This window comes from Cherax quadricarinatus, chromosome 17 (genome assembly GCF_038502225.1).
Source record: "Cherax quadricarinatus isolate ZL_2023a chromosome 17, ASM3850222v1, whole genome shotgun sequence".
Classification (NCBI taxonomy): domain Eukaryota; kingdom Metazoa; phylum Arthropoda; class Malacostraca; order Decapoda; family Parastacidae; genus Cherax; species Cherax quadricarinatus.
In genome coordinates, this window is record NC_091308.1 from 5,710,717 (window position 1) to 5,719,713 (window position 8,997).

Genomic DNA, 8,997 nt, shown 5'->3' on the forward strand with positions numbered 1-8,997 from the left:
TTTTAATATTAAAGTTGTATTCAAAAATCTTGATACAGTAAAAAAACTTTTGATTAAGAATTCCCCCCAAAATGCTGATGGATGTGTCTATAAGATTCCTTGTAAAATTTGCGATAAAGTTTATTACGGTCAAACTGGTAAAAATCTCGAACTAAGATTAAAACAACATAAATATAGCATTAGAACTGGACAAGATTCCAATGCTCTATTTATTCATGTAAGAGATTTTAACCATCCAATTGATTTTCAAAAAGTTGAGAAAGTAGTATCAAGCAAGTCCATGGTCGATAGGAATATAATTGAATCTTGTTTCATAAAAAGCAGTTTTGACAATAATATGAATATTTCCTTTGGTTTATATAAATTAGATCCATTTATAATTAATAGAATTTGGGTAGAATTTAATAATACACTGGACAAATAAATAGCTTGGGAGTGAGTTTTGCAAAGGACCTGTCCAAGTTGGCTCGCCGCGCGTCACGTGTTTAACCGTTGTGGGATCTGATAGTGAGGTGCTGGCCGACCCCTTATATAGCTTCCTTGGATGCTTCACTTTCATAGTTCCTTGATAATGTGAGTAGTCACGAAAGCGCTTGGAATTTCTCTATTCTTTCAGAGTGGTTGTTTTGCATATATATATATGTATATATATATATATATATATATATATATATATATATATATATATATATATATATATATACGTATATATACGTATATATATATATATATATATATACGTATATATATGTATATATATATATATACGTGTATATATATATATACGTGTATATATATATATACGTGTATATATATATATATATATATATATATATATATATATATTATATATATATATATTATATATATATATATATATATATATATATATAATATATATATATATATATATATATATATACGTATATATATATACACAGTGAAGCCTCTACTTGCGAGTTTAATCCGTTCCGTGACCTTGCTCGCAAATGGATTTGTTCGTTTGCAGAGTCAATTTTCCTCATTTAAATTAATTGAAATGCAATTAATCCATTCCACTGGAATTCTGTACTTCAATAATTTCCCTAATATCAACTCTATGGCTTATTCATCTAATATGACATAATAAACAATATAAATAACAGAGACCTGATATATACTCTAGAATGAATAAAAAATATTATGTAACAGGTGGAGGCGGCCACAACTGCTCCCTCTTTGTTGTGGTAAACACTGTCATCTAGTGACAGCCTTTTCAAGCCATCTATTATTAAAATTATTATTGTGTTGTTCCATATTATTATGTATGTACAGTATTATTATTATTCCTGTCGACCAAATTCTTGGCTGTTTTGTTAGGCGAAAACCAACATCATGGGAGTGATCATCTCAGAGGATCTCACCTTCAAGGACCATAACATTGTATCAATCGCATCTGCTAGAAAAATGACAGGATGGATAATGAGAACCTTCAAAACTAGGGATGCCAAGCCCATGATGACACTCTTCATGTCGCTTGTTCTATCTAGGCTGGAATATTGCTGCACACTAACAGCACCTTTCAAGGCAGGTGAAATTGCTGACCTAGAAAATGTACAGAGAACCTTCACGGCACGCATAACAGAGATAAAACACCTCAATTACTGGGAGTGCATGAAGTTCCTGAACCTGTACTCCCTGGAACACAGGTGGGAGAGATACATGATTATATACACTTGGAAAATCCTAGAGGGACTAGTACCAAACTTGCACACGAAAATCACTCACTACGAAAGCAAAAGACTCGGCAGATGATGCAACATCCCCCAATGAAAAGCAGGGGTGTCACTAGCACGTTAAGAGACAATACAATACGTGTCAGGGGACCTAAACTGTTCAACTGCCTCCCAGCATACATAAGGGGGATTACCTATAGACCCCTGGCTGTCTTCAAGCAGGCACTGGACAAGCACCTAAAGTCGGTACCTGACCAGCCGGGCTGTGGCTCGTATGTTGGATTGCGTGCAGCCGGCAGTAACAGCCTGGTTGATCAGGCTCTGATCCACCAGGAGGCCTGCTCACAGACCAGGCCGTGGGGGCGTTGACCCCCGGAACTCTCTCCAGGTAAGGTGACAGGGACCCCATTAGAATATAAGTCACATTGACTATTAAGTTAGCCTACATTAAACCTACACAGTGTGGTTTTTTAGTACTACAATTATCAATGTGCCCTAACCATGTAAAAAGAAATTGCATAATATATATATACACATAACAATAAGAGATAACAAATTAATGTCAAGGGCCCAGGACTATTCAACTGCCTCCTGGCATATATACGGAAGATTACCAATAGACCCCTAGCTGTCTTCAAGTGGAAGCTGGACAGGCACCTTAAGTAAGTAACTGACCAACCAGGATATGGTTCATACACACCCTCCAGGTATACCTGGGCAAGACACATATGCAACAGTTAGGTATCTTTATTTTGAAACGTTTCGCCTACACAGTAGGCTTCTTCAGTCGAGTACAGAAAAGTTGATAGAAGCAGAAGATACTTGAAGACGATGTAATCAGTCCATCACCCTTAAAGTTTTGAGGTGGTCAGTCCCTCAGTCTGGAGAAGAGCATTGTTCCGTTGTCTGAAACAATATGAAGTTGAAGTGACAGAATCGGGCCTTATATAGTGCCAGGAGGTGAGACGTAGGTTGATTTGGGAGGGCAGGTCCTTCTCAAACCCAGCCGTTCTCACTAGTAGAGGTTGTCGAAGTAGATGGTCTGTACCAAGATACCCTTGTGTTGCAGTGTCTGACAGAATGAACATTAAAATGGTATAAAATACCGACAGATTGTTAGGTAAGACACATATGCAACAGTTAGGTATCTTTATTTTGAAACGTTTCGCCTACACAGTAGGCTTCTTCAGTCGAGTACAGAAAAGTTGATAGAAGCAGAAGATACTTGAAGACGATGTAATCAGTCCATCACCCTTAAAGTTTTGAGGTGGTCAGTCCCTCAGTCTGGAGAAGAGCATTGTTCCGTTGTCTGAAACAATATGAAGTTGAAGTGACAGAATCGGGCCTTATATAGTGCCAGGAGGTGAGACGTAGGTTGATTTGGGAGGGCAGGTCCTTCTCAAACCCAGCCGTTCTCACTAGTAGAGGTTGTCGAAGTAGATGGTCTGTACCAAGATACCCTTGTGTTGCAGTGTCTGACAGAATGAACATTAAAATGGTATAAAATACCGACAGATTGTTAGGTAAGACACATATGCAACAGTTAGGTATCTTTATTTTGAAACGTTTCGCCTACACAGTAGGCTTCTTCAGTCGAGTACAGAAAAGTTGATAGAAGCAGAAGATACTTGAAGACGATGTAATCAGTCCATCACCCTTAAAGTTTTGAGGTGGTCAGTCCCTCAGTCTGGAGAAGAGCATTGTTCCGTTGTCTGAAACAATATGAAGTTGAAGTGACAGAATCGGGCCTTATATAGTGCCAGGAGGTGAGACGTAGGTTGATTTGGGAGGGCAGGTCCTTCTCAAACCCAGCCGTTCTCACTAGTAGAGGTTGTCGAAGTAGATGGTCTGTACCAAGATACCCTTGTGTTGCAGTGTCTGACAGAATGAACATTAAAATGGTATAAAATACCGACAGATTGTTAGGTAAGACACATATGCAACAGTTAGGTATCTTTATTTTGAAACGTTCCGCCTACACAGTAGGCTTCTTCAGTCGAGTACAGAAAAGTTGATAGAAGCAGAAGATACTTGAAGACGATGTAATCAGTCCATCACCCTTAAAGTTTTGAGGTGGTCAGTCCCTCAGTCTGGAGAAGAGCATTGTTCCGTTGTCTGAAACAATATGAAGTTGAAGTGACAGAATCGGGCCTTATATAGTGCCAGGAGGTGAGACGTAGGTTGATTTGGGAGGGCAGGTCCTTCTCAAACCCAGCCGTTCTCACTAGTAGAGGTTGTCGAAGTAGATGGTCTGTACCAAGATACCCTTGTGTTGCAGTGTCTGACAGAATGAACATTAAAATGGTATAAAATACCGACAGATTGTTAGGTAAGACACATATGCAACAGTTAGGTATCTTTATTTTGAAACGTTTCGCCTACACAGTAGGCTTCTTCAGTCGAGTACAGAAAAGTTGATAGAAGCAGAAGATACTTGAAGACGATGTAATCAGTCCATCACCCTTAAAGTTTTGAGGTGGTCAGTCCCTCAGTCTGGAGAAGAGCATTGTTCCGTTGTCTGAAACAATATGAAGTTGAAGTGACAGAATCGGGCCTTATATAGTGCCAGGAGGTGAGACGTAGGTTGATTTGGGAGGGCAGGTCCTTCTCAAACCCAGCCGTTCTCACTAGTAGAGGTTGTCGAAGTAGATGGTCTGTACCAAGATACCCTTGTGTTGCAGTGTCTGACAGAATGAACATTAAAATGGTATAAAATACCGACAGATTTTTAGGTAAGACACATATGCAACAGTTAGGTATCTTTATTTTGAAACGTTTCAAAATAAAGATACCTAACTGTTGCATATGTGTCTTACCTAACAATCTGTCGGTATTTTATACCATTTTAATGTTCATTCTGTCAGACACTGCAACACAAGGGTATCTTGGTACAGACCATCTACTTCGACAACCTCTACTAGTGAGAACGGCTGGGTTTGAGAAGGACCTGCCCTCCCAAATCAACCTACGTCTCACCTCCTGGCACTATATAAGGCCCGATTCTGTCACTTCAACTTCATATTGTTTCAGACAACGGAACAATGCTCTTCTCCAGACTGAGGGACTGACCACCTCAAAACTTTAAGGGTGATGGACTGATTACATCGTCTTCAAGTATCTTCTGCTTCTATCAACTTTTCTGTACTCGACTGAAGAAGCCTACTGTGTAGGCGAAACGTTTCAAAATAAAGATACCTAACTGTTGCATATGTGTCTTACCTAACAATCTGTCGGTATTTTATACCATTTTAATGTTCATACCTGGGCAAGTTTCCTTACAATTGTTGCCCTTGTTCACCCAGCAGTAAGTAGGTACCTGGTTGTTTGACAACTGTTGTAGTCACATCCTGGGGATGTGAATGAAAAGAACCCCAATGAAAATAAGCCACACTGATTGGCATCGCTGGGTTTTATCCTGAGCTATTAATTCTTTGGATTAATAAGTGAAAATAAAAAAAAAATGTTCTGAAAAACACAGGTTTATGAATGTTATTTTTGGCACAAGTTACCCTTAACAAATTGATTTCTCAGATATTAATTTTTTTAAAGTATGAACCATAAATCCCTTTTAAAATTTTCTACTGGAAAATGTTTTCTAGTTCTTGATATTTTCTGCACAGTTGTATAACTTTTCCATTGTTGTATAATACCAGGGTACACATTGTTTAAAGAAATACTTTCTCCTTTTTTCATTCATATAACCATCCCAGTGTTTTCTTCTACATTTGTTATTAAAGTTCATATATTTGCCTACATGTTGGCTTTCAGGGTGGCTATTAAAATTATAATCTTCGAGCTACAACTTGTACCTAGCTGGATGTGTCTTGTGACCTGCCCATCTATGGCCTATATTAATCATGTTTACTAAGCTTTGTTGATTTTTAACCCCGGAGGGTTTGTCTGTCTTGTTTCCACTGGGGTCCTCAATCTTAAGATAAGATAAAATTTCGTTCGAATTTTTAACCCCGGATAACCCAAGAAAGTCAGTGCGTCATCGAGGACTGTCTAACTTATTTCCATTGGGGTCCCTAATCTTGTCCCCCAGGATGCAACCCACACCAGTCGACTAACACCCAGGTAACTATTTGCTGCTAGATGAACAGGACAACAGGTGTAAGGAAACGTGTCAAAATGTTTCCACCCGCCGGGAATCGAACCCGGGCCCTCCGTGTGTGAAGCGGGAGCTTTAGCCACCAGGCTACCCCAAACCAGCCGACTAACATCCAGGTACCTACTTGCTTGCTAGGTGAACAGGGAAAGCAGGTGTAAGGAAGCATGCCCAACGTTTCACTCATGCTGGGGATCGAACCACGGACACCCAGTGTGTGAAGCGAAAGCTCTGCCAACCGAGCCAAGGTTGGTAATGTAGAAAATATTTAAATACGTACTTTCAACCTAAAAAAAAAAAAAACAAAACGCAAGCCAAATGATGTGGACGTACCAGTAGCGTGGTGACCACACCTTCCACCTTGCAACAGCAGGTGTGTGACATGCGACCTTTCTTTCTTTGTTGGTGGGTGATTAGCGACTGTTAACACCTTTCTCCAACACGATGATGAGAGATCTTGTTGGGGCTTTAAGGGGAATAAACAGCTTCCGCTGTATCGAACCCTACTTCCAGATGAGGTAAGATAAACTAAGATAAGTTAAGATACTTTATTTCAGCATGATACAATGTTTGTACAGAGGTGAATGACATTTAGGTGTGCATGCAGAAAACCCCTTTATTGTATTATATTATATTATATTAATATGCAGAGTATTTCGGGAAACCTTAAGACTAACTTAAGATTAAGGTAATGACAAATTTAGTGGTTTCATATATAGTCTTGTAGGAGAAGAGATATTATCCAAAGATGAGCCATGAAAAAAAGGGATAAGGAGTCCCTTTGTAAACAGAAACAGAAACTAGAAATTTCCCAGTAATCCAGGTGAACCCATCTCGCCAATTATTATTATTATAATCAAGGGGGAAGCGCTAAACCCGGAGGATTATACAGCGCCTGGGGGGGGGGGATGTGGAAGGCATTCAGGCTTAATTCGGGGAACTGGAGCACAGATCCAATTCCCTAAATCAAGAGCCCCTCACCAACATCAAGGAACCTTCCTTGAGGGGCCCATCTCGCCAAGCCACAGCAGAGCGGGACGACCACACACTCACTCGAGTTCAGTAATCGCGAAAAGAAATATGTTGACCCAATCTGGAAAGGAATTGTGAAGGGAACAAAGTCTTCTCTGCAAAGAGAAACGGGAACAGGTTCCCAATTAGGTCAAGTGAACCTCCTTGCCTTAAACTCGCGGCGATTCCCGGCTGAGTCAGACACCAACCAGAGTCTACAACAGGCTCTATTGGGGCCTAGAAGAATCTGAAGTATGTTACCCCCCCCCCTAAACAATTGCCTTGCAGTATGATTATTTATTTATTATTATTTGGATATGATACATAGTTGTACAAAAGAAATACAGTGGTTGAGTGTACATGTCAAAAGCCCCTTGTATGCAGAGCATTATAGGCAGGCTTAAAATTAACTTAAGATTAATTAAGCAATGATATATTAAGTGGTAAAAATACAGTAAACAAATTACAACATGAAGTACAAATGAGTATTTCAAATAAGAGGCTTTATAGTTGTACAAATTTGTAGCATCTTTGATGAGTTACTGAGCATTCAAGAGAATGGAGTATTCTATTAGGTAATGTAAAATTACAAAAAAAAAAAAAAATAGTTTGAAAGGGTCACAGGTTATACATTTATGAGATACAGTTAATCAGTATTTATTTAGTTGTGGGTGAATAAGTGGTTTTTAAGAAGAGTCTTGAATTGATAAACAGGCAGTGTTTCTTTTATATTCACAGGTAATGAATTCCAGATTTTTGGACCTTTTAAATGCATTGAGTTTTTACAGTGCGAGATGGACACGAGGAACATCAAAGAGTGATCTGTGCCTTGTGTTGTGGTCATGTGTTCTGTTGAGGTTGGTAAGAAGTTTGAGGGGAGGGTTTATATCCGAGTTAAGTGTTTTATGTATTTAGTAGGTGCAATAATAAGTATGGATGTTTTGTACGGTGAGTAAGTTTAGAGTTTTGAATATTGGTGGAGTGTGCTGCCTGTAGTGAGAATTTGTTATCATTCTGACTGCAGCCTTTTGTTGGGTAATTAATGGTCTGAGATGGTTTATTGTTGTTGAGCCCCATGCACAAATTCGATAGGCGAGATAGGGGTAAACGAGTGAGTGATATAGGGCCAGGAGGGCTGACTGTGGAACATAGTACCGTATCTCCAATAGTATGCCTACGGTCTTGGAAATTTTCTTGGAAATGTGTTGTATATGTGTTTGAAATTTGAGTCTATTATCAAGGTGGATTCCTAAGAATTTTCCCTCTGTGAGCTTTGTGATAGGTGATCCGTTTATCATTATGTTAAGAGGGACATCTGTGGTTGTTTCCAAACTGTCCTAAGTAGGTTATGTCAATATTGAGATTAAGTTTGTTAATCATCATCCAGGTAGATATTTCCTGTAATTCGGTATTTGGTAGGTAAGACACATAGGCAACAGCTAGGCAACTTTATTCCGAAACGTTTCGCCTACACAGTAGGCTTCTTCAGTCGAATACAGAAAGTAGGCAGGAACAGTAGAGATGTAAAGACGATGTAATCAGTCCATCACCCTTGAAGTCGTAGAATTTCAGGTTGTCAGTCTCTCAGCCTGGAGAAGTTCAGCTCCATAGTCAGGAACTATCTGAAGATCAAGCGACAGTGCGGAGACTTAAATACTGTCGGAAGGAGAGGTGTAGAGTAGTAGTAGTGAGAATGTAGCCACTAGAGGTCACGTCCCTCTCAGATCCAACAATTCTCACTTGAAAAAGTTGTCCAAGGTGTTTTCTGTACCAAGATGCCATTGTGTTGCAGTGTCTGACAAGGTGAATATCAGAATGGTATACAATACCAACAGGTTGGTAGGTAAGACACATAGGCAACTTTATTCCGAAACGTTTCGCCTACGCAGTAGGCTTCTTCAGTCGAATACAGAAAGTAGGCAGGAACAGTAGAGATGTGAAGACGATGTAATCAGTCCATCACCCTTTAAGTCGTAGAATTGTTGGATCTGAGAGTGACGTGACCTCTCAGTGGCTACATTCTCACTACTACTACTATGCACCTCTCCTTCCCACAGTATTTAAGTCTCCGCACTGTCGCTTGATCTTCTTGGATAATGAGAACCTTCCATACTAGGATGCCAAGCCCGTGATGATTCTTGTGGAAAATTACATTTATCTGAA

The 8,997-nt window shown here is 39.4% G+C and overlaps 1 protein-coding gene across 1 annotated transcript in view; it reads right to left on the reverse strand.

The window, feature by feature from the left end:
* The window catches only part of LOC128686396 (putative gamma-glutamylcyclotransferase CG2811), a 105,017-nt gene extending 98,714 nt beyond the window's left edge, over window positions 1-6,303 (reverse strand). Inside the window, exon 1 of the mRNA XM_053773297.2 lies at window positions 6,157-6,303. The gene's annotated coding sequence lies outside the window, so the exon portion shown is untranslated. The remainder of the gene's footprint in view (window positions 1-6,156) is intronic.
* Window positions 6,304-8,997: the final 2,694 nt, after the last annotated feature.